The sequence below is a fragment of the Rhineura floridana genome, chromosome 11 (assembly GCF_030035675.1).
Source record: "Rhineura floridana isolate rRhiFlo1 chromosome 11, rRhiFlo1.hap2, whole genome shotgun sequence".
In the NCBI taxonomy this organism is placed as follows: domain Eukaryota; kingdom Metazoa; phylum Chordata; class Lepidosauria; order Squamata; family Rhineuridae; genus Rhineura; species Rhineura floridana.
The window spans coordinates 33,685,125-33,711,529 of NC_084490.1; the positions used below are offsets into that span (position 1 = coordinate 33,685,125).

The 26,405-nt window shown below is 41.4% G+C and overlaps 1 pseudogene; it reads right to left on the bottom strand.

Moving 5' to 3' along the window:
* Positions 1-10,557: 10,557 nt before the first annotated feature.
* On the bottom strand, positions 10,558-26,089 carry LOC133367847 (olfactory receptor 6M1-like; annotated as a pseudogene).
* Between the last annotated feature and the right edge of the window lie 316 nt (positions 26,090-26,405).

Sequence of the window (26,405 nt, forward strand, 5' to 3'; positions counted from 1 at the left end):
ACGCCAACAGTGGTAGCAGAGAATGGTTGCGCTCCACAGCGCATTACACCGGAGTAAGTTGCTGGTCTGAACGGCAGACGGAGTTCCAGAGAGGGCAGCTTGATTGATTGTTCCAGACGGAGGTGAGCAACATGGCTGTAAACCTGTCTGGGGGAGGCTTGCCGATGGACGACTTAATGACAAGAATTATGGCAGCTGGAAGCAGAGGATGAGGGCTTTGCTGATAACAGAGGATTTATGGGACGTGATTGAGGAAAAAACCCCGGTGGTACCGACCGCGGCCTGGAAGCGTCGAGTCCAGAGGGCGCAGGCGTTTATAATCTTGGCTCTATCAGATTCTCAACTGATGTGTGTGAGAGATGAGCCATCGGCTAAACAGATCTGGGACGCGTTGCAGGATTTGTCCCAGGAATGGCAGCGGAGGCAGGAGGCGCAGAGAGCCCAGCCGGTGGAGGCTGTCAGAAGCAAGGAAAAGAAATGTGCCGAACCGGAGCAGGCTGCCGAAAGCAGACAGGAAAACAAGCGGGAGCAGCAGCGGCTGAAGTCTTGTTTTGCCAGTGGGGCTCGTGGGCATCTCCGTAAAGATTGTGCAATCAAGAGAAATTCCAGGGACGGAGGCTTGAAGCAGGGAAGTGTGAACTTTGTTTGTAAACAGAAGTCTAAAGACTTGGAACAAATTAACTTTATTGTCGACAGTGGAGCAAGCCATATATTAATTAAAGACAGACGTTTGTTTTACGTTTCAGAAGAAGTGAAAGACTTTGTTTTACTTGCTGATGGATCACGGAAATCCGTAAAAGCTAAAGGTCTGGTTAAGTTTGACAAGCTTGGCATAATGTCAGACTGTTTGTTTGTTCCACAATTGGCTCATAATATTTTATCAGTTAGCAAACTGGTAAGTTGTAATTATTCAATTTTGTTCCACAAACACCAATGTTTTATAATGAGGGGAGATGAAGTGTGCATGCAGGGAAGCCTTAATGATTCACAGTTTGTAATAAAGAGCAGTCAAGCAGGGTGTGCTGTGTTAAACGCTGAGGCACAGGTACATCAGGGCTGCGTCCATGAATGGCATCAAAGGCTGGGGCATGCAAACCTTGACACGATAAGGAAAACCCCTTTGCACAGTGAAGACATGCGTTTAAAAGATTGTGGACAGTTAATGGATTGTGATTCTTGTAATCAAGCTAAAATGACTATTGCACCAATAAACCGGGAGGCTGAGAGAACCACAACAGCTCCCTACCAGCTAGTTCATGTTGATTTAGCAGGGCCAATAAATGCTTCACGAGGAGGTGCGAAATTCTACATGGTACTGGTAGATGATTTTTCAAGGTTTTGTCATGTTTTTCTGTTAAAGCATAAAAGTGAAGCTGAGCAGAAGCTGAAACTGTTCATTAACAGAATTGAAACTCAACACTTGGTCACGGTAGGGGCTATACGCTCGGACCAAGGTGGGGAATTTACAAGTAAAGCATTGAGTGACTTTCTGGAGAGTAAGGGAATAAACCAGAATTTCACTGCTCCACACAGCCCGTTTTCCAATGGAACTGCTGAGAGAAAAAATAGGGTGCTTGGGGAAGCAATGAGAGCCATGCTGCTGGATTGCAGTTTAGGGAATTCTTTCTGGGCAGAAGCAATTCTTGATGTGAATTACATTCACAACAGGGTGTTACACAGTGCTATTGGAATGTCTCCTTATGAGAAACTTACTGGCAGAAAGCCTAGAATACAACTCATTCAAAAATTCGGGGCAAGGTGCTGGATCCACATTCCACAGGGAAAAAGGAGGGGCAAGCTTGCAGCCAGAGCACAGCAAGGTTTTGTTTTGGGATTTCAGAATGCATATTACAGAGTTTGGTGTCCAGAAACACAGCAGTTAATTCTGAGCAGAAGCATTAAAGTCTCAGAAAAGCCTTGGGATCAAAGGGAGACAGTCCTTCTTACAGGAACAAATGAAACACAAACACAATCACAGAAATTTCAGCCAGATGTTAATGTTAAAGTGGAAGGTACACAAATACCTCTCAGAGATGCTTTGAATGAGCTCATTTCTGGAAAACACCGATCAAAGAAACGAAAAGCTGAGGAAATGGAAGCTCCTGCGCAGGTTGTGCCAAGCACAAGCACAAATGGGGGGGCAGAGAGAGCCGAAGCTCTGGTTCCTTTAAGACGCTCCACGAGAGCGAATTTAGGCAAACCGCCTGACAGATTTACTGTGGGATTAATAACAAGTCCTGGAATGAATAAAGTTGTAGACATGGATCCTGAGACACTTTATTTGACATGTGTTGAACCAAAGTTTGAGTGAATAAAGTTTTGAACTGTACTGAGATGTAAGTTTGAACTGTACTGAACTGAAAATGCAATGTACTGAAATGTATTGCAAGAGGTATTGTAGAAATGTATGACTGTATGACTATGTATTATGGAGATATATTTCATGTGTATTTTGCAGTCTTAATGGAAAAAAGGGAAGCTGTTGGGCTGGTGACCAGTAGGAATTACTGTCTCTAGTTGTTTTCCATGAAGCCTGTAAGTGTGAAGACGTAACTGTGGTTAAGGGGGAGTTATGTCTATGCCCTGTCTGGGAACGGACGGCCAGGGCCGTTGCTATGGTAGCCATCTGATAGCGACTGGGAAAGTTCTAACAGAGTCTATGTGTTGTTTTCTTCTGAATTATGCCTCTGAGCTGAGAGGCTGTCTTTTGTGTTTATCTATGGAGAGAGATGTACCAGAAGGGGGGTGACTGAAGAATCTCTACATGTATTTACTCTTAAGCCTCTGGCCTTAACATGACTCTTAACATGCTCTGAAGAAGTTTCTTGCTCAACTTAACTCCAACGTAATGTATGCTGTTTCACACAACAATGCACACACACCAACACCCCCTCCCCCCCAGCAGTCTTGAGGTCTGGGTGTTTCCCCAGTCAGATTGCTTTTGTTTCTCAGAAAAGAAGATGGGTAAGGAAATGGTCTTGCTGTTAACTTTATGCACATACTTTGTTAAGCCCACAATCTAACTCCAAATCGCCCTCATTTACCTTGTTGTCCAGGCTGCACACAGAATCAGTGCACACCCTTATTCACTATTGGTAGATGAATGGAGGATAAGTCCTAGGTCTATTAATTAGAAACTAGGATACCTAATTTAAACTCCATGTTCAGAATAACCATACAATTAAACATCCAGTGCTGGAAATGAATGATTGGGGAGAATTGTTTCCTTCTCTCTTATTTGTTGACTTACTGGCTGTTGAATGATAAACCAGAAATTGAATGATGAATTTGACATATTCTCCATATGAACAAAAAGGGCTCTTCCTATGTCCTTTCGAAGAGCCAGTTAATAGTCAGCTCTTTATTGAGAGAGATTCATATGAAATTTAAGTTTGAAGCTGATGAATTCTATTGTAAACATGAGTCCCAGGAAAGTTCCATCCATCTCCATGAGCAACATTTTTAGAGTCACCAAGTTTGATATGGAAGAGGGAGAAACGTGCACGCATTGCTTTAGAGCCAGAGATGTCTAAAGGCTGGTTCACACACTAACTGTTCCATAAGCAGAGTGGGGTTGCTGCTGTGCTAAAGTCCCACTTTGTGGACACTTCATATGATGGAGTCATATGTGCATATAGCTTTACTTGCATATGCATGATCTCATATCCCCCCCCAAAGAAAAAAAGAATACAAGGATTTGGGAAGACTGTAAGGTTTAGACATATGCACATACATATTATGCTGTTTATATTTTGAGGATTTATGTCTCCAAAGCATGACCATCCATGTGTATTGAATAACCCAGCTGACAAGGGTTTGAAATACAAGGCTGCGAGAAGATCATAAAGTCAATAACGCTCCTTCCTCTAGGGCCAATGTACGTATAAAGGTCAGATGTAGAGGTTCTTATTGTTCCATTACATATAACTAACTGATATTTAAAAATAAGTGCAAAAAGAGAGTGGCCCACGAGATTGATGGCTGAGTCCTTTGAGGACCTTATAGAAAGGAATGACAAATCTTCCGGGGTCAGCCCAAGTTTACCACCTATCTTAAAATTGTTTGGACCTAGTCTGGCATTCATGTCACCTACGATTAAAATTAAGGGATCTAAATTAGACTTATATAAAAGGGATAAAGCCCTATGACAGACCAAATTGAGGTGCCCGCATATTTAGAGTTAAGGGGCAGGCAGTACACATTAATCAGAAAGATTTTTAGACCAGGGGGCCAGACAATTTGGGTTATTAAAATATTATTAGAGGAACCCACCTCAACCTGAGTAATAGTTGGGTTATAGTCCACCAAGATTAGCGTTGCCAGGCCACCTCGTGGTCTACCTCTACGATCGGATTTAATTGCTGGAAGTGAATAAGTGGCATAACCTGGTAGAGAAGGTGAAAAAGTTGACGTTACCCGTGTTTCTTGAATACAGAGAATTTGAAATTGAGCGCAGAAGTCTTTGAAAGTTCCATCTGCAAACTTAGAAGACCAACCCGCAACGTTCCATGATAAAATCTTAATAGGTAACACACCGTCAACATACTGAAGAGAAGGGAGTCAAAAAGATGGTGGGGCATTTGAATCTTCCAAAGAGGAGAATGACTAATGATGTATGGTTGCCTTGCAAGTATGTGCCGGTCTGCTAACGTTAGAGATTGGTGCCTTCACAAGATGAAGGTGTGTCGTAGGTTGACATTTAGGTGGAAAGCCCCTTTCATCTTTCTCCGGAAACCTCACGTCGTTCCAGGAAGGAATTGAATGTGCATTCAAGTACGTCCTCCAAGGAGGGTCATGTGTGGAAATATGGTTGAATCAAGAGGACTCTAAAACATTATGTTGGGAAGAGAGAATTAAATGCTCTGGGAGGGTGGTAGCCTGCAGAGATTTACAAATTCCAGGCACACTCGGAATATGTGGAATTCCCAGCTTTGTATCTGATGAAGACTCAGGTTGAAACATCCTGTTTTGAAGGTGAGAGGATAGTCTCTGGAGTCTTAAAATTATGTCCTGTTGTGCAGTCATTGGAAGGCCACTGAAGGTGGTGAAAAGGTTCTCCTCCTCTTCATTAAAAGGACTAAGCAGATCTTCATTTTTACAGGAGTTAGATCTAAACTCTTATTTTAAGCCAGTTAATGCATTAGGTGGTGAAGAACAACCACAATTTGCCACTCCAGATTTGATGTTACACTGCAGCATGGGAGGAACCGTTGTTGAATTTGAAACAGGAGGTATTAGGCCCTCGTTATGAATTTTTATCTCAGGACTAGGAGTACTAACCAATTTTGCTGAATGTACCGCATACAGAACCGGTAGTAAAGGGTGCAGACCAGCCCTATTCTGGAAATATCTTTGGATGACTATGCCATGCGTGAGTAATGTTTGCCTATGAGCACGTAGGAAATTTACTTTGTCCAATTTTCTAAAAGTCAAAAGTATCTTGGCTTTTGCAGGGTTGCTGTACAGATATTCCACTCTGATAATATCCGTTGTCGTCACCCGTTCCTCCACGATCGGTTGCAGAAAATTGACAACATGAGATTTCCTAACAGATTGAATGTCGTGAACGTTTACTCTTGGGCAATTAAGTAGTACTAGTTTGTGTGGAATAATTTTTAGATTCCAGTGATTTTCCTTTTTCGCTGTCAGAAAGGAATTTAGATCTTGTTGGGGTTGAGCCCTATTCCCCTGCGGCATTAAGCCATGAGAGTAAGATGAAGTAATGGGCAAAGGTACCACCGGGAGTTGAAAGTGCTATGTCTTGCTTAGATTTAAGTCGCATCGGATGTTTTTCCTGGTCTGGAGAAGTATTACGTTGGTTGTTCCTGGTATTCAGCAAGGCTTCTAAAAATTTTAAGAGTTTGGCAAAATTCATCTTCCTAGCCCTTGGGGCTCTGAAGTTCTTGATGTTTTTAGGTTTTTTCACAAGTGTGATTGTGACGCCCTTCCCTGGCTCTCCCTGTCAGGTTCCTACCTGCTTGTGGCTACTGCCTTTCACTAGGCACCACCAGGGACTCCACCAGTCTGGACTGTCCTTTTTATGGTTTCTCTCTCTGCTCTAGCACAGATCTCACTAGATCCCCCTGCTAGGCAGCACCACCAGTCACATCCTATAACCAATATTCCCAGAGACTTTGCCTGAGTCTCTCTCTATCTGGTTACTTTTGTGACTTTGTGCTTATGCCGTTCCCAACCCCTTTGTATCTATATAGAATGGATATAATTCTGGGTTGCTCTGGATACTTGTAATGTTATTATTCTTCCCTTCACTGCTGCCACCATTAGTTACTGTTTCCCTCCAGCCTTGGTAATTACCTTGCCCTTCCTTCTGGTCTGTATATTCCCCAGCCAAGGATCAGGCCTTCGGTAAACCAAAATAGTATTTATTAAATATCAGAAATAACAAGATTACTTTTATAATGGTACATAAGCATATGGTTTCATCTATTCCTGTGATACTTGACTTATTATTAATCTGAACTCCCACTCCCTCTTTCTCCACACTCTTCTGACATCCACCTCCAAACACCTTCTTTCTCTCACATTCACTAACACCCACCTCAAACAACACCCTCCGATTCAACTGTCATTCTTCCATTTATACTCTCAGCCATTCAAATGCTCAGCCAATCATCCAGCATTCTACTGCTCATCTACTCCCCCCTCCTCTTTCACTCCACTTACCATACGTCTTCTATACAAACAGCACTTACCATATTTACATTAATACAGGAACATCACAGTTTTCTTCGCTTTGGAGCTGTGTTTGGAGACAGTTTTCAGGCTAAAATTACTTTTCTGGACTATTGAGCTTTGCGCTGCATCCAAAGTGGCGCTGGGTACGACTGGATCGACCCTGGGGCAAGAACCCATTTTCTTAAACTTCTCCACTAGAATTGTCAGCAGTTTGTTAACCTCAGTTAAGAAATTCTTAATACAGCCGATCTCTGTTAAAATTACAGCCAATCTAGTGACCAAGCAATTGTATTCAGCAGGTTGAAGGAGCTCATTTTTGTTACATTTCCCATAAAAGGCTCTAAGGATTTATCTAGGAGGCAAGGGTTTGAGGGGGGAGTTAAAATCTGCTCCTCCAAAATCTGTCCCACAGGTATAAAATTCGCTGGCACGTTAAATGATTGCAGCTTGGATGAGCTTTCAACCAGTTCCAATTTAGAAGCAAGATTGTAGGAAGGGGGAAAAGATTGGTCCGGTAGAAGGGTCCCCTTCATTTCTAGGGACCAGTCCAGAATAGCAGCATTAGAGGTAAAACCTTCAGAGCTACGAGATGGACCTTCCTTATATCCATAGTCATTTGCCTTTGGCTCCTCCTCAGTGGGGGAAACAGATAAATTCAACTCCTCTTTCAAATTAGAGGGAAGAAATGAGTAATTTGTAACTGCTTTGCCTTAGCAGTAATTGGAGCTATACCCCCGTCCAAACAAATTCCTTGTTCTTTATAAGTCTTTCTAGTGTAGACCATTTTCCAGAGCCTTCTGCTTTAAAAGCTATAGCAAACTGTGAGGAAGAGGGCTAACAGTAGCAGTAATGTTTTCTCACAAGGAGAGAAAAAATTATATAATCACAATTTTTGTCCAGATGATTTATAATCTTGAGCATCAATGACTAATGCCAAAATACTTCCTGTAGAAGCCGTGGGGAGTCTAACAAAGGCTCCTTACCTCTCTTCGTCAGAGTTTATCAATTTCTCAGTTCGTCGACGGCAGCTCAAAAGATAAATAGTGGGAGGATAAGGAGCAGAATGCTTCTAAAAACAATCATCACTCATTAAAAACGTATTAAAATGCTGTGGTCCAAGTTAATCCACGTTAATGTGTTGGCGAGACAGCAGAGAAGGGAAGTGGAGCTCTTCTCCCAGTGGCCATTTTCCCAGCCTCTGCAGCTATAGTGAATGCACCAGGGAAGCAGGAATCCTGACCTCCTCTCTGAGATATTGTACTGCGCTACAAATTTGTCAAAATGCAAACACAATTTGGGTTGGTCTTTCACAGTCCAATCCACTTCCTGAGTAGCTTGGAAGAATTTGGTAACATGCCTCTGAGCATATAGGAGTAGGCCAGAGGGGAAGGTTATGAGGAGGGCAGGTTTGATCATTTGCATGCTTACTTATTTCAATGAAATTTAATCCCACACAATCATGCTTAGAATAGGTAAAATTGACCACGAGGGAGGAGGAGAATGGGGAGGGGTTGGTAGATGAGGAGGAAAGAAGAGGAGGAGGGGAATGGGGAGGGGAATGTGGGAGCGAAATGGCAAACACAGATTTCATCATTTGCATGCTTATTGAGTTCAGTGGGATTTACCCCTGTGCAATCATGCTTAGGATGGGCAAAAATGACCATGGGGAAGAGGAAAAGTAATAAGGAGGGAGGGAGGTCTGGACTGAGGAATGGAGGAGGAAGAGGGAAGTGAAAGGGAGTAGATGGGCAGGGGAGAGGGGGAGGAGCAGAGAGGGGAGAGTGAAGAGGTGGAGGGAGAGGGATAGAGGGGAATGGAAGGAGGGTGGAGGGGAAGGGGAGGGGATGGGTGGGAGGGGAGAAGAAGGGGAGGGGAGGGGAGGGGAGGGAAAGGAGGGCTGAGGGGGAGGGGCAGGTTCACTCATTTGCATACTTATCAAGTTCATTGGGATTTACACGTGTACAATCATGCTTGGGGTAGGTGAAATTGATTTGGGGATGTGCAGGGAGGTGGGGGAGGGTGGAAGGTGGAGAGGAGAGGGGGAGGAGTAGGGGAGGAGATTGGGTAGGTTAGCACTGGGCAGAGGGAAAACACCTTTCCTTTCCAAAAGGAAAACATTGTTAACAGTATCATTATTTTGGAGGGCTTCTCCCACCTTTTTATTCAATAGCAGATACATGTAATCTCCCACCCAGTTCAAACCAAAGCTTTCTCTGGCCATGTCCATACCAGACTTTTATTTCACTTTAGACAGTCATGTGTTCCATAAAGGAATCTTGGGAAGTGTAGTTTGGGAAGGGTGTTGAGAGTTGCTAGGAGATGCCCTATTCCCCCCACAGAGCCACAGTTAACAGAACTCTCTGGGAAGAGGGGACGACTGTTAAATCACTGGAGTTCTGTCAAGGAAATAACAACTCTTAGCAGCTTTCTGACAAACTACACCTCCTAACAACTCTCAGCAGCCTTCACAAACTAAATTTCACAGGATTATTTGAGGGAAGCCATGACTGTTTAGAATAAATGTAGAAGTAGAATAAATTTCTAGCATGGGTGTGTCACCCTAATTAGCCAAGCCAAACAGTCTGACTTTTAGAACACTGACAGTTGGTTCTTACTGAGTATGCCTCCACTATAATAGACTCCAATGTTAATTTTCTTAAATTAAAAATCAGCCATTCTTTTTTTAACTTTTAAACTGCACAAAATGATGGTCAGACAATGGGGCAAGGTCAGTAATAGGAAGAGATACTCTATGAACATGGCTGATTTTTAATTAATTTCAATAATTATGAAACTATTGACAAAAAAGTCAAGCAGAGATCTGGATTCCCCCCCCCTTTGTTTTACACTTTGAACTCTGGATTCTCTCTGAATGTTTTGTGCATCTTCATGAAAACTTAGATGTTGTTAAGGAAGTGATTCTGAGTTCAGGACTATACATTTTGTAAGAGTTTTGTTTGAAATGAGCTTATGGGAAGCAGCAGAATGTCATGGGCGGTGTTTTCAGTTTAACATGGCGGAATGTGAAAAATCCATGCTAGCTCTAGTACGGAGCCACTCTCATGGCTGTATAATAACAAAGGGCCATCCACAAAATGTTACAATGGAGAATGTGTGTCTTCAGTGTTTCAGACAATAAGGCATCCTACTTCCTCTTCGTTTTCAATTTTGGTCTCTCCTCCTAGCAGACATCAGCATTCCATCCCAGCTGAGAATGTTTTGATCCCATTGGATTTTCTTCCTTTTTTTTTTTTACTTTCTACCCATTTTTGGCACTTCTGCAAATATTGGGGTTCCTCCAAGCCTGCTGAAACCTTCATGATTGATGCCATTTTGACTCCAAAAGGAATATCACTCAGAGAATTGAATTTACTCTTAGTATAGATGATGATACTTTAAGACTTTTCTTCATTTTCCATATAATTAGAATTAGTACTCCAATGAAGAATGTGCATAAAACTCTAGTTAATCACACTTTGTATCTTACCAGAACCCCCCAAAACCCCTCAAATTACAAATGACATTATCCAGTCAAATAAACCACTTTTTAAATTCGCTTAAGAAAACCTATTTATTTCTTACATTTTGAAAAGCCACTTTCAGTCATCTCCCAGGGCATTCTAGAGGTTAGAAGGTACACATACATGGATGACCATATTTACCTTTCACAACAACCTTTGGAGGTTGGTAAGGCTGGCAACAACTAAATGATCCAAGATCATATAGTGAGCTACCTAGCTAGGTGAAGATTTGAACCTGGTCTCCATAATCTAAGTCCAACACACTAGTGTATGCTGACTCTCTCCCACTGAAGCTACCGGATCTTAAAATCCCTTTGCTGGATTTTGCTGCATGTTCAGTTCATTTCTTAAGAATTAGTTTTCTTTGATTGAAGATAACTCTAAGGGAATCCTTCACCTTCACATTTCTCAGACTGTATATGAAAGGATTTAGCATGGGTGTCACCATTGTGTTCAGTACAGTGCCTATTTTGTTGAAATCCAGAATGTTCCCTTTAGTGGGATGGACATAAATGAAGATAGAGCTCCCATAGTACAATATTACCACAGTGATATGAGAAACATACATTGAGAAGGCCTTTTGTCGCCCTTGTGCTGATGGTATCTTCAGGACAGCAATAATAATGTACATGTATGACACAACTGTTATGAGAAGTGAACCCAGAAGCAATATAGAAGAAGTCCCCAAATCAACCCTTTCAGCCAATGATGTGTCACCACAGACAAGCTTGAGTTAGGGGGCACTGTCACAGAAGAAGTGGTTGACAATGTTTGGGCCACAGAATGGTAGACCAGCTGTCACAATGCTGGGAACTAGAATAATCAAGAAACCACCAACCCATGACCCCAGAAGGAGCTGGAAACAGGCTTTGCTGTTCATAATGGATGCATAGCGCAGGGGGTAGCATATTGCAACGTAGAGGTCAAAGGACATTACAGCCAGGATGAAGAATTCAGTTGAGCCCATAAGGAAATAGAAGAATGACTGAGTAGGACAGCCCACAAAAGAGATGGTCTTCTTTCCTGTGATTATATTTATTAGCATCTTAGGCATCACGGTTGCAGTGATCATGAGCTCCAGGAATGAGAGATTACTCAAGAAAAAATACATTGGCAATTGAAGATGGTGATTAGTAAGTACCAGTTTAATTTGTGTGACATTACCCGTAATGGTCAAATAAGAGAGGTAGAGACACCTTATCAGCCATATTCATGAGAGGTATGCAGTGACCACAAGATGCATCATGTATCTGTATTTATTGTGTTTGGAGGCAGCTCAATCTCTTTTGGATCCAAAACAGTTGTTCTGGTTCTATTTGCTATTTGGGGCCAAATCTGATATGTTAAATCTGAAGCTCTGTTTTGTTCCCTTTGATTTTAAATGGGAATCTAAACAAAAAACTCCACCCCCCCCCCCCAGCAGTCTTGAGGTCTGGGTGTTTTCCCAGTCAGATTGCTTTTGTTTCTCAGAAAAGAAGGGTAAGGAAATGGTCTTGCTGTTACCTTTATGCACATACTTTAAGTCCACAATCTACCTCCAAATCACCCTCATTTGCCTTGTTGTTCAGGGTTCACACAGAATCAATGCACACCCTTGTTCACCGTTGGTAGATGAATGGAGGATAAGTCCTAGGTCTATTAATTAGAAACTAGGATACCTAATTTAAACTCCATGTTCAGAATAACCATACAGTTAAACATCCAGTGCTGGAAATGAATATTTGGGGAGAATTGTTGCCTTCTTTCTTGTTGACTTACTGGCTATTGAATGCCAAACCAGAAATTGAATGCTGAATTTGACATATTCTCCATATGAACAAAGAGGGCTCTTCCTGTGTCCTTTCGAAGAGCCAGTTAATAGTCAGCTCTTTACTGAGAGAGATTCATATGAAATTTAAGTTTGAAGCTGATGAATTCTATTATAAACATGAGTCCCAGGAAAGTTCCATCCATCTCCACGAACAACATTTTTTAGAGTCACCAAGTTTGATATGGAAGAGGGAGAGATTTGCACGCATTGCTTTAGAGCCAGAGATGTCTAAAGGCTGGTTCACACACTAACTGTTCCATAAGCAGAGTGGGGTTGCTGCTGTGCTAAAGTCCCACTTTGTGGACACTGCATATGATGGAGTCATATGTGCATATAGCTTTACTTGCATATGCATGATCTCATATCCACCCCCAGAAAGAAAAAAAAGGATACAGGGATTTGGGAAGACTGTAAGGATTAGACATATGCACATACAGAAATATAGTAGTATGCTGTCTGTCACATATCATGCTGTTTATATTTTGATGATTTATGTCTCCAAAGCATGACCATCCATGTCTATTGAATAACCCAGCTGACAAGTGTATGAAGAAACCTGCAGACTGGCTTGCTCCACATTGGAATTTTGAGGGAAGCAATAATACAACCAGAAGCACCAGAATCTTAAAAAGCCCTCAAACCTAAACATGTATACAAAAACAGCCCCATGATTAAGGATGGGGGAAAAGTTCAATTCCGTTCACATTTAAAGCTGGACCTACCTCATTCACACTTTCCAAAGCAATATGTGAACTGAAACACAGCCATCCTTCAAAAGTCACACTTCTCTGAATTTTGCAGTGCAGTTCCTCCGCAAGGTAGTGTGTGCAAAAATGCATATACTAGGGTAAAGTGTGCATAAAAATGCAGAGATGTGAAAATAGCATACAGAAATATTGTACCCTTGAATTTATGGTAGTCAGCTCTTTATTGAGGGGGATGCATATGAAGTTGGGGGAATGTTCAGTAAAACATGAGAATATGAGGCAAAATGCATACAAAATTGTCTACACTGGGAGAAATTCACACTAAAATGTGGATAAAATTTCATGAGGATGTTTTTTTAAAAAATTGTGAAATGATACGGACATGTGGAGAACTGAGAAACTGAGATAAACTGAAATTTACAGAGTCACCTTTCCCTACTCGTGGTCTACACTGCTATTTTGGGCAGGGGCTGGTGTATCCAATCCCATGTCTCTCTTCTAGGTTACTTTCACCCATGGGGCTGATTGCATTAGTTTAATGGATGAAAAAGGTAGTGCTGTTGTCCCAATTTCTAAATCCCGTTCACACTGCAGTACCTCGTGTTAAGAAATATCAGCTTTTTCAGCTGATATACCAGCATTTTGCACAACTGTCTTTCACATGGCTTGTTTTCGTCCTTCACCCATGCACACTGTTCCCCACTGTGTAGGAGGTCTAAGATCTCATCCCATCACCATGCAAGCCCTCTCCCTTTAGGATCTGACTTTCTAAATTGTTTTACTGTAGTTGTATCAAAACAGGGGTGTGTGTGGGAAATGCTGCCGCTATCAGCACTGATGCTGGAATACCGGTACAATGTTTGTCAGGCAACCCTGCCCACATGACTAAAGGGTGAGAACGCACTGCATGCTGGGACGCCTGTCACGTGAGCAGCTGCAGATTATTCCTGCAATCTTCCAGGTTCCCAGTCTTGCTAACTGATTATTTCTGGTATCCTTTATCATGGAAATTAGCGCTAAACTTCCACTACATTCCACTAGAATTCTGGTGCTAGCTTGTGTGTTGTGTGAAAGATCAAATATAATGCACAAATTACCAGGTAAAAAATCATCAGAATAATGGAATAAAGTGCAGTGTGAAAGCAGCCCTAATGCAGTATCTCTCAAGCAATTTCTAAAAACTCCATATTAATCTATAAATATAATCTGATGATAAAGACACCATCCCATGGCAGGATTTTTGATGTTTACCTTTACAAATCAAAGAAGGAAGGATGGTGTAATCCACACTGAAAATCTCTTCTGATATTCCAAATACGTTTTTGTGGAATCTCTAACAGAAGAACTGAAGGATCTCAGATTTATGAAATCAAACCCTAAATAGACAAGTATATGGAAGATTCCCTCTAGTTTACATCGGTTTTCTTTAAGTTTAACTGCAGGCCAACACTATAAACATTTCCCTTGCAGTAACGCCTACTGAATATGTTAACTTCTTCTGAATATGCATGGTTGAATTGTGCCAATAGGCTTAACTATGCCTAAATATGTGTCTAATAGCAGTCATTGTCCCTCAAGATAGTCCCCTTTGGTGTACATAGTTTGTTATACTAGCTCATGGTCAGTGGTGTCACTAGGGTTGGTGTCACCTGGTGCAGTAACTCATGGTGTCACCCCATGGACCTCCTCCTGTACCAGACCATACAGAATCCTTAGTAGTGTTTTTTGTACTAATGTTACTCGTAAACCATAATTCCCATATATCACTGAATGTAATGGCAATAGCCGTGACATAAACAACTAGCAAAATTAAAATTACACCTTTAAATTACAATATCATACGCACAGTTCAAATTCTTGCTCTTATTACTAGTGGTAGTTAATTATCTTGCATATGCCCATAGTAAATTTTCAGATACTTTCAGACCCTCAGCAATTTTCAAGTGGTCTATGTAGAAGAAAGGTTTGGGAACCCCTCGTCTAAGACATCTGCTTATGTCCCTATGCTGCTCCCACCCCTCATTTAGGTGCCTGGGATGCATGTGTGTGGACATACCTCCTTACAATTATGGAAAGTGATTCTTAATAATACGTCTCCAGAGACAAAGTTACATAGGCATTTATCCGTTGTTTAGTAGAAAATTCAGAGCTGCAGGGTCCCTTCTTGATAGTTACAGCCATGTACACCCTTTTTTGCTCCTGGATTAAGAATGAGATCTTTGTTAATGCATTCTCTCACAACAACAAACATCTCTAGGAGCCAATCCACATGAAAGTGGAGAGTGTTAGCAACTGAGAAGAGTATTCTCAGTGGCTGACTCACCTCCTTTCACTCTGATTGGCTCCAATCTGCAGAAAAGGCAAGGAAGCATATTAGAAGACTCTTCTCAGTGACTAACACACTCCCTTTTCATGCTGACTGTAGGATGCTTGGAGACATAGGGACTCTGCTCCCAAAAAAGCAAAGAGACTAAGATCCCCTGGGCAACTACCCTCCTGGTGCTTATGGACATGACCATAATATATTTTGTGGCATGCAAATTCAATATTATTTATTAAGTGTGTTTAGGATTACACTGATGGCATTTCCAAATATGTACTTTCACACAGACTTTGTGTGTTCCCAAGAACCTTGGGAACTATGATTTTTCCTTCACAGAACTACAAATTCCCAGCACTCTGAACAAACTAGGTCCCATGATTTTTGAGAGAAGTCATGCCCTTTAAATGTATGGTGTGGGCCTGCTCTTCCTCTGTATGCAGTAGGAGGTAGCCATGTTTTTGGGTCCATGGACATATCTGCAAACTGGAGAAAGCATCACATGCACCACATACACACTCCAATCAAGCACACAATGCACTCTTTTATTGGATATGATAGAATGCTTCTTTGAAGCCTAAGGTCAGCAAGGGGAGGGGACTCTGTGGTTGCAAAGAAGGCCTCTGCAGGTGCATGTGTGCCTTCAGCTGCAACATCGGTGACCCCTGACATGTATCAAGGCTGCAATTTCAACATGGAGTTCAAGAAAATAGAATGTGGAAGTTTAATAGGAGTAGTTATCAGAATTTGGCTTTTGAGAGCACTACACATTTTTGTGACCATGACAAGAGGGTAAATAAATAAAGAGGTCATGATCAGTCACATCTCAAGACAAATGACAGCTTATAAATAAAACTGTCAGGGTAGAGGACAGGAAAAAATGTGGTTGGAAATATGGTGGGTTCAATCATGCCTCAGAGCATTTATAGGCCCCAGACTTGGGGAAGAACATGATAAACCTAGTCAGGGGCCTTAGACATAGGATACATGCAGGAAACACCTCTTTGTGTCAAGGACGAGATTACTTCTGAAGAACTCCTGTGTCTATTGAGCCACATGGTTTTCTCTTCCAAATACAAGCCAGTAACAAAGAGGAAGGTTTTAGAATCCACTTGGATGTATTTTCAGTGAAATGCTATTATGCATACAGATTAAAGGAAGCCTGCATTTTATGTTCCACGATTTCCAATCAAATGGAGCATATTTTGGTGCACATGAATAATCCAACAGTTTACTTCTGCCAACTTTTCTCTTGTTCAGCTCCTCTCCTTAACAGCAGCAGAGAAGCAGCAGCATTGATATAAAACTTAAGGTCTTTGGAGCAGTCTGAATCTTCTAATAATTGTCTTAAGTGCCTCTTTTACGTCTTTGTTTCTCAGAGAATATATGAGTGGATTAATAACTGGCGTTACCACTGAATAAATGAGAGAAACAAACTTGTCTTTGTCTAGAGAGTAGGCTGAGCTGGGCCTTATATATGTGTAAATGGCTGAAGAGAAGAAAACACTGACTACAATGAGATGGGAGGAACATGTGGAGAAAGCTTTCTTCTTCCCTTCAGTGGAACGGATTCTGAAGATAGCTCTCAGGATAAAGAAGTAAGATGTTAACGTCAACCCACAGCTACACATCCCATAAAACACATCTGCCACAAAAATCGTCCTCTCATTAAGGCTGGTGTCAGAGCATGAGAGCTTTAAAAGTGGGGGAAGATCACAGTAGAAATGTTCAACTATGTTAGAGTTGCAGAAGGAAAGCTTCAGCATAAGTCCAACAAGAACAGCAGAATCGACCATCCCAGCAAGCCACAGTCCACTGGCTATGCCAACACACACTTCCTTCCTCATGATGACTGTGTACTGCAAAGGATGGCAAATAGCAGCATAACGGTCAAAAGCCATAAATGAGAGGATAAAAAGCTCTGTTCCCAAACACCATATGAATAAAAATGCCTGTGTAATGCAACCATAAAAAGAGATGGTCTTTCTGTGGGTCCAAAGAGTCTGGAGGAATTTTGGAGTTGTAACTGAGATGGAAAACAGATTCACTAAGGACAAATTGATGAGCAGGAAGTACATGGGACTGTGGAGTTTCCTGCAGGTACATATGGTAAAGATGAGGAGGAGGTTACTAGCTAAAGCAGTAGCATAGATGAATGCAAATACCCCAAAGAGAAGTGTCTCTAATTCTGCAGAGCTAGTGAAACCGGCCAGTGTAAACTCCATAGTAGTAGACTGGTTCTTTATTTCAATATCTCTGATGCCAGTGTCCTAAACAGATAAATTGTATTGTAAGTTGAATTAAGTATCATAATTCATACGAAGTTCATGCCTTTCTCTTTCATTCACTCTTTCCTTCTATCCCTTTCTCTCTTTCTGTTCAAAATGCAGAAAATTGGCATCTGACCTCTTCTGTCATTTGCAAGATTATGGGAAACCAGTCTGAAAACTCAGATTATGTCCACTCTTAGATACAATTCCATGCACAGTTAGTTAGATATAAGTCCCATCGACATCAAACAATCCCAAGATAGTCAGGCCTACCCCCCCAAAAAAAGACACATGGGGTTCCCATGTAAGCAGGGACCCAGGACCTGTCAAAAGAGCACCATGATCAATCCTTTCTTACATTTGCCATTCCTCAATGAGGATGAGTAGCAGAAATGATTTCAGGGGTGATCTAATGTTTAACCTGGCTTACATCATTTGTACGTAAATGTGAGCATTTGTTAAGACACACTGACATTTCTCAACAGTTTGGAAAGTCTCTGTGGTCAGAATGTTTGTCTATGATCTTGTTAATTCACCATAACTGACTGAAAATGTAATGAAATTTCTGTAATTTAAAATAAACTAACAAATACGCTTTGCACAGGCAGCTATAACAATCTACTAAGGAAAAACTGATCATGTGCAGAATCCTCTGAATGTTGATATGGATATAAATCCTTAAAGGTTCCAGACCCCCGCACTACAGCTCATCTGCTTTTCAGTGGTTTTTGCTTTTTGGTGGGGGTCTGGGACCTAACCTGCCGTATGAATGCGGCCCTACTGTAAGGAACAGATTTGAGGCTTTAAACTTAGTTGACAGAGAAGAAGAAGAACTATGGAGTGAAGGCAGAGACGTTATCAAGGAATAATGCAAAAAGACAATACCTCTAGTCAAACAGAGAAAAAGGACTCAATGGAGCTTGCTGATTCATATGGTCGACATAAGTCGCAATCGAGATGAAGGCACATAACAACAACAAGCAGGGACTAATTCATCATCATCTTTGTACTCTTAAGTGATAACAATCCATCCAACCTCAAGGTAAGATGGGGATGGGAACATTTTCAGCTGAAGGATTGCATTTTCCAGTGTGCCGTCTTCTGGGAACAATATTCCAGTGGTAGGTAGGAACCAGAGACAAAAGGCTGGATGGTGTCTAATATGTGACTCTTACCTTGTACAGTAGGCTACATTCCACCCATACAAAGGTTTATGCAGCCCTCCATACTCACAATTTTCCATCTTTTATCCAGGCAAGCAAAGATCACAGATCAATGACACATTCCAGTCATGGGAAAGGATTTGAAGACATTGGCAATCAGGACCATTGACGGGTGTGGCCTAGAGACAGAAGGTTTGACCTGACAGGAGGAATGGCTTGGGAAGAGTCCCAAAATGTGGATAGAGAGGGTTGGAGGGGTAAAATTGGGCCCCGGGCCATGAGAGGACTGTTGGATCCACTGGCAATTTGTAAACAGTAATCTTTTCTTTTATTGAACTGACCTTAGCTCAAAACAGTATGTCATTACAAGTTCACTAAATACGCTCAAAATCTGTAGTCTTGCTGACATCTCCAACAAAATGCATTGGATAATGAAAGGTGAAAGTGCCTTAAGTACAGAATCTTGTTAAACTTTTCTCTTGATTGATTGAACATTGATTAAAAAGTCTGGCCATTATGACATACAGCCTTTCACTGGTTTATCTGACATGTTCTTATTAAAACCTTTCCTCAAGTTACCTGAATTGCTATCTCCATTCTTGAATCTCTGATAAAATATATCATTGTGAACTACAGTTGTTCAGTATCTCCTCTCCTCCTCAAATATAAGGATACGTATATATCATTAGTTCTGATAATTTAATAAAACAGTTTAAAATGCTACTTAGAAGTCTTTACATTCAAGAGTTAAATTAGTTTAGTTTTGTTAAATAAATAAATAATATGTATTACAATCTTTAAAATAGAAACTTAAATACCTTTTTGAGTCAAATTAATATATTCAACCATTTTATCATTTCAAGAAAGATTATAAAGTAGCTTAATACAACATGTTATTTCTACACCCTTTATCCTCTATATATTAGAGTCACATAGTACATTTTAGCTTCCAGCAACCAATTCAAAGAAAATATACATTAATGGAGAGATTCTGGGGCTAATAATAGTTAAATATTGGCCCATATTTGCAATATCACATCCCTAACTGCATTACTTCTAATTTCCATATTCATTCATCTAATGCATGGTGGCCCTCCAGATGTTGTCCCATCAGCTCCAGCTAGCGTGGTCAATGGCAAGGTTCCAACAACATCTGATCTTGGGACTTTTATTTGCTCTACTTCTGAATGGGCACTTTGATTCTGCTGGGTCACTGCAGTCAACAAGCTGCTGAATAATAATGGTTAATACCAAACACTACCAAGCCACAATATTTGGTTCTGTTTTGTTTTTCGGTGTAGCCTTGAATGTGATTGTAGGAATTTTTGAATTCAAAATAAAATGATTAATACTAGTGTGAAGAGTTTAGAGGGAATAGTTAACAGAATGGTTAACATTTTTTAAAAAATAATAACCTGAAGAGTACAATCCAGTGCCACACCCCCTTGTCACAGGGCTGTACAGTCTGGCAGAAACACCACCACCTCTGGAGCAATAGTCTAATAGTCATTTAAACCATTACAGCTGCAAAGATAATTTTTATATTATAAGCTGGTAGCAAAGGTTTGCTCTCACTGCAATCAGTGTGAAACGTTAGTCATCCCTAATATGTCCCACAAATTCAATGAGAAGGAAATGCAGCTATCTTAAGTCTGCATCCAGCCCAAGGACTTGGCTTCTGTAAAAATGTTTGTATAGTGTTTACCACAACATTGATATTATTTTAGTAAAACAGATCCAACAGGCTCTGCTCTCTCCCCATACACATACAACATAGATAGATAGATTGATAGATAGATGAGAGAGAGAGACACAGACAGACAGACAGACAGTTAGGTAGGTAGGTAATTCTCTGTTCACCATCTTAGAAACTAAATATCACACAGCCAAAATAGAAAGATGAATGCTATGTGTGCCCATCTGCCATCAATTTCTCTTCCGACAACCCACACTTTACGACTTGGATCCTAAAACAGGTTAAGGAACTTCATGAAAGACACCTTTATTGGTCTATGGACACCTGCGTCCTGGGACGGTCAGGGGATCCTTCTGAACACTGTGAGAGGGGGAATGGTAGCAGAGCAGGGTATTCACTCAAAGTCAATCTTAGATTCCCACAAATTAGCTCAAGGAAGATCATGGAAGGAATGTTTCCTATCCATTCCAGCCCCAGCAGCACCCTGTACCCCATTTCACATTGTTCCATAGCTCCCTTGGCCATCTAGAGAGGCATTTTGAGATACACAATGACTGCAGGATGAGGAGAAAGAAACGTATCTTAGGATACTCGCCTATCTGTTCATGGAATGTTTTGGTGTTGGTGAGGAGCAGCCGAAGCCTGATACTGATATTGGAAACTGAAATATACCATCTTTCCATAACTATATTAGAAATGGTCAGCATATAATATATAGGCCATCTGAGGCTACAACCCAATGTTACACATATCTGTCTCAGTGCTGAAGACCTCTACCAAATGTTACTGAACAAAAGGTAAGAACTTCACCCACCATGTTAATAAGAGGGGGAAGTGGTGATTGAATAATAAACAAACTACAGCATAACTATGATAAAAACAAATGACACCACTCTTCAACAAAAATGCATAAGCTGGTATGCACATTAAAACAGAGATGTTGTCATTGATATATCTTACTTGTAATGATCCTAAAGACACACAATAGATTTAAACAAAGTAAATGAGGGGAAAAAACTAAGAAGATGACAAAAAATCTAAAAGAAAAAGAAAATAACAATAAAAAGAAGAGAATAAAAACGTAAGAAGTAAAGTGTCCTTCTTAGTATGTTTCACATATTAGCCAAGATATATTCCAGTGAAAATAGGGTCATAATATAGGGCCACGAAAGTGGCTATATACTATAGCCAGAGGGGATTTTTCACATTCCGCAATGTTAAATTGAAAATACCCCCCATGCCATTCTGAGGCTTCCTGTAAGCTCATTTCAAAACAAAACCGTACAAAACTTATAGTCCTGAACTCAGAAATGCTTGCTTAACAACCCTGTCAATTATCATGGTGATACACAAAACAGTCAGAGACAATAGACAGTTCAAAGTCTACAAAGAGAGAAATAAATCTCAGAGCCCTTTTGGACTTTTTTCTCTCAGAGTTCTCATAATCTGTTGAAATTCATTAAAAATCAGCAATGTGGAGTACCTGTAATCCTAATACTCTGTGGAGTACCTGTAATCCTAATACTGACATTGCCTCATGCTCTGACCTTCATCTACTGCAGTTTAAAAGTTGAAAAAAATGCCTGGCTGATTTGTAATTAATTTAATAAATTTTGGCTGGGACCCTATGATAACGCGGGGCATGCTCAATAAGAACCAACTGTCAGAATTCTAAAAGCCTCCCAGTTGCTGGGCTTGCCTAGTCATGGGGCCACACCCATCCCAGACTTTGATTTCACTTGAGACAGTCATGGCTTCCCTCAGAGAACCCTGGGAAATGTAGTTCATGAAGGGTGCTGAGAGGAGACTCCTGTTCCACTGAGAGAGCTCCACAGGCCAGACTGGTTTAACAGTCAGCCACTCTGATGGAAGTCTGTGAGGGAAACAGGGCGTCTCCTAGCAACTCTCTGCACCCTTCACTAACTACACTTCCCAGGATTCCTTGAGAGAAGCCATGACTGTCGAAAGTGAAATAAAGGCCTGGTGTGCATGTGGCCAGGGAAAGCTTTGGTTTAAATGTTGGTGGGAGGCTACATGTGCCTGCGGTAGAATAAAAAGGTGGGGGAAAGCCTGAAAAAGAATGATACTGTTTACAATGTTTTCCTTTTGGAAAGGAAAGGGGCTTCCCTTCTGCTCAGTGCCCACCCACCCAATCTCCTCCCCCTCCTCCTCTCCTCCTCTCGTCCCTGCCCTGGGTCAGTATTGGACTACGACCTGGAAGAGCAGGGTTCCAATCGCCACACAGCCATGAAGCTGACTGGGTGACCTTGGGCTGGTCTCTGCCTCTCAGCCTCAGAGGAAGGCAATGGTGAAACCACCTCTGAATACCTTTTACCATGAAAACCCTATTCAAAGGGTCGCCATGGGTGGGGATCGACTTGAAGGCAGTCCATTTCCATTTTCAAACATGACTGCCTAGAAAAAAAATCCCATTGAACTCAAAAAGTATGCAAATGATCAAACCCACCCTCCCATCTCCTCCCTCCTATCGCCTCCCTCTTGCCCCTTTCCTCAACCTTCCTTTGCCCCTCCCTCCCCATCCCCATCCCCTTCCAATCCCCTCCTTCCCCTTCCCCTTCCCCTTCCCCATGGAGATAGCAGGTGTTGCCACCACTCACCATATGCTCAGAGGCACATGTTACCAAATTCTTCCAAGCTACACAGGAAGTGGATTGGACTGTGAAAGACCAGCCCAAATTGTGTTTGCATTTTTGACAAATTTGTAGGGCAGTCCAATATCTCAGGGAGGAGTTCAGGTCTCCTGCTCCCCTGGTGCATTCACTATAGCTGCCCTATTTCCCTGCTTTTTAAAGTTTGATAGAAATAGCTGCGGGCTATAGGTACATTCTTAAAGAGGTTTTTTGCCTATGTATTGTTTTTATACTTATCTCTAGTTGATTTTATTGTACTTTTTAAAACAATTTCAGCTGGTTTTATATTATGTTTGTAAATTGTTAACAACAACAACAACAATAATAATGAACAATATTTTGAAAGTGTGTATTTCAGTGATTAATGAAAAGGCATCTATTTTCAATAAATTTGTTATTTCTTTTATAAGAATAGTTTTAAAAAGCTACATCCCAAATTCTATCCTACCATTCATATCACTGAAACGCGTCTAGTAATTTAGATACCCAATCATTCAATTCCTTGTTTAAACATGTTTTGAAGACAGAGTTCTTGAACACTTCTTTGGAATATTATTGTTTCATCTCTCTCCCCTCCCCCAGTTCATTTAAAAGAAAGTACAATTAATTCAGGATTTTAATTAAATTTTAGTTTATTAACACAAAGCTAGGTGCCCTGTTTGCAGGTGTGAGAAAGAAAGCAGATGAGAGAAAATCAGATTATTTTTTAATTAAAACATAATACCTTCATTCCTATTAGGTGTTGTGTATTCTTTCCTGCTATTTTTTTTCTTTTTCTTATGTCCAAAAATTATTTCTGTCAGTATCTGGAAATCAGGAAAACCAATTGTCGACCATTAATCTGAAGAATGGTGACAACTAGTGCTATCCTCCCGTAGATATGTTTACTTTCTTAACAAAGCACACTATATCTTTGAAATCTTTCTTTTAATGAAGTGATGGCACCACTGGGAGAAAGACCTTTGAGGCATCACGAGGAATGTGGTGAGTATTCATTCTATTGCTGAAGCCTCTCTCTCTCTCCCCCCCCATCATTTCAGCATTTGGCACATTTTCAAATGCCAAACGTAGCATTCAGTTTTGGAAAGGTTTTAGACACATGCTTCATTCTCCCACAGAAGTCAAAGAAACTTAAAAGTGCTTAACATTGACTGGATGATGGCACAAATATTTGGTGTGTTATTTTTGTTGAAAGGAGAAATTAATAAACATGCATAGGAGTGGGGAAACTATTTCAGGTTGAGAGAAGCATACCCTATAGGCAACCATTGAGGAGCCACACACCAGAGACTGGTATGGCTAGAGGAAAACTGGAAGTGGCCAGAGGTGAAAGTGAACAGAGCAAAAGATGAGACTTTCATTTTTACTGTAATAATAATAATAATAATAAACTTTATTTCTACCCTGCCCTTTTTCTAATAGGAGTCAGAGCGGCTTACAACTAAAAACAACACCAATTAACACATACAGAAGTATACTATTAAAAAAAAATTAAACTATGAGAAAAATTAAAACCATAAAATATAGATTAAAAACAGCGGACAATTTAAAATAATAAAATCATATAATGTAGTCAACCAAACCTATGACGCTTAATCCTGGTCGTTCTCTATCCCAAATGCCCATTGAAATAAAACAGTCTTTACTTGTTGCCGGAAAGAAGGCAAGGAGGGAGCTGATCGCACCTCACTCGGAAGGGAGTTCCACAGCCTAGGGGCAGCCACTGAAAAGGCCCTGTCTTGTGTCCGCATCATATGTCCTTGCGACGGTGTGGGGAATACAAGAAGGGCCTCACTTGAAGATCTCAAATCCTGGACAGATTCATGTAGGGAGATACGATCTGTCAAATAGCCTGGACCTGGGGAATACAAAGGCCTCCTGTGACTTATTAGCAAAACACTTTGCCAATAAAATCGAGCACTTACAGAGCTCGATCCCGTGCGCCGTGGACACAGTGGATGAACCAGAGTTGGCCAGTTGCATGCCGGTAAATTGGGATCGGTTTCGGCTTCTCCCTTCTGAGGAAGTGGACAAGGTCCTTTCATCTGTCAAGCCAACCACTTGTCTTACTGATCCTTGCCCTTCGTGGCTCCTTGTGAGCTGCAGAGAGAAATTGGGCGAGGGGATCAAAGCAGTGGTAAACGCATCCTTGAAAGAGGGTGTGATGGCATCAGCCTTCAAGGAGGCAATTGTAAAGCCCATCTTAAAGAAGCCCTCCTTGGATCCCCAAGTATTCGATAACTTCCGCCCAATTTCGAATCTACCATTTCTGGGCAAGGTCACTGAGCGAGTGGTGGCCAACCAGTTGTCAGCACACTTGGATGAAACGGATTATTTGGATCCATACCAATCGGGTTTCAGGACTGGTCAATTTCCTCTTTAAACTTGGTTGAGCCTTGATGTTTTTACGTTTTGAGCCTTTTTTGTTGAAACCCCAGCATTAATGCCACACTTACTGTGAGCATGGCCTAGGCTAGCTGGGTTAATTGTATTAAAAGTTCGCTCACCAGGCTGATGTATTACACACGTAGGCAATTCAGTTGTAAAACTAAGTTCATGTATGGGACTAGGATCCCTGTCCACCCGAGACTTAGTCTCTGACACGGCCGTTGACAAAGTAGTGCAGAGAGGTTGAATTAAGGTGGCGTCCTTTGAACAAGACGACATTGGGGCCGTTAATAATAACAACTGACCCATACATTCGGCAAGGAGGTTCTTAATCAGCGACAGGTCTTCTGTCCATTTTATAAATAAGCTTTTAATTAGGTCCAGCTGGGAATAAAGTAGTTTGACTACCGTATTAGAATCCATTTCTTCATGATGAGGACCCTTATAAATCGGGGAAGGCTGAGGTGAAGAAGATGAACAAGTGGCGCACAGGATCTCAGCAGGGCAAGGTGCAGTAACGCTCACGGAGCCTCCACAGACTTGGGGCTGAGCAGGGCTGCCACCCTGCTGAAGGTTTACAATTGAGGGATCAGCATGCTCTAGTTCCACAGCCAGAGAGTACTCGCCAGCCCTCATAGTGTCCCCAGTTGATAATTTCATTAGGCACTGTGGCCCCAAAGACCAGTCTAAGCATTCGGTGCCATCCAGTACCATTAGGTCCAGAGGTCCCATAGCAGATGAGACATTTAAATTCTGGCCAAAGAAATCCATGATTTTACATTGATTATGTTTTTTAATGACTGCCGCAATATCGTCCGTCATGGGGACCAGACCACGCTGTTTGTATCCTACTCTGGTGAGAACCATCGTGCCCAAACTTAGATTTCCTAATGAACAGCTGCTTACTTTTTATCCACAGCTTGATTTATGTAAAACTCGATCCTGCCCCTTTAAGGCTGCTGGACCTGGCCGGCAGATTCCTTCACCAGCCAGCATTCATTGGAAAAACAAACATTTGCCGAGAAGCAGCCAGAGCAAATCTAAAAATAGTCTGCTGGTCCCCCACCACTGGCAAGTAAGCAAGTAAGCAGGAATTACATCCAACACAACCTGGAACAGGAGAAGCAGACCTTGAAATAAGCAGCCGAGATAAGGTGAGTAGATTGTTCGCTGCAGCTAACGA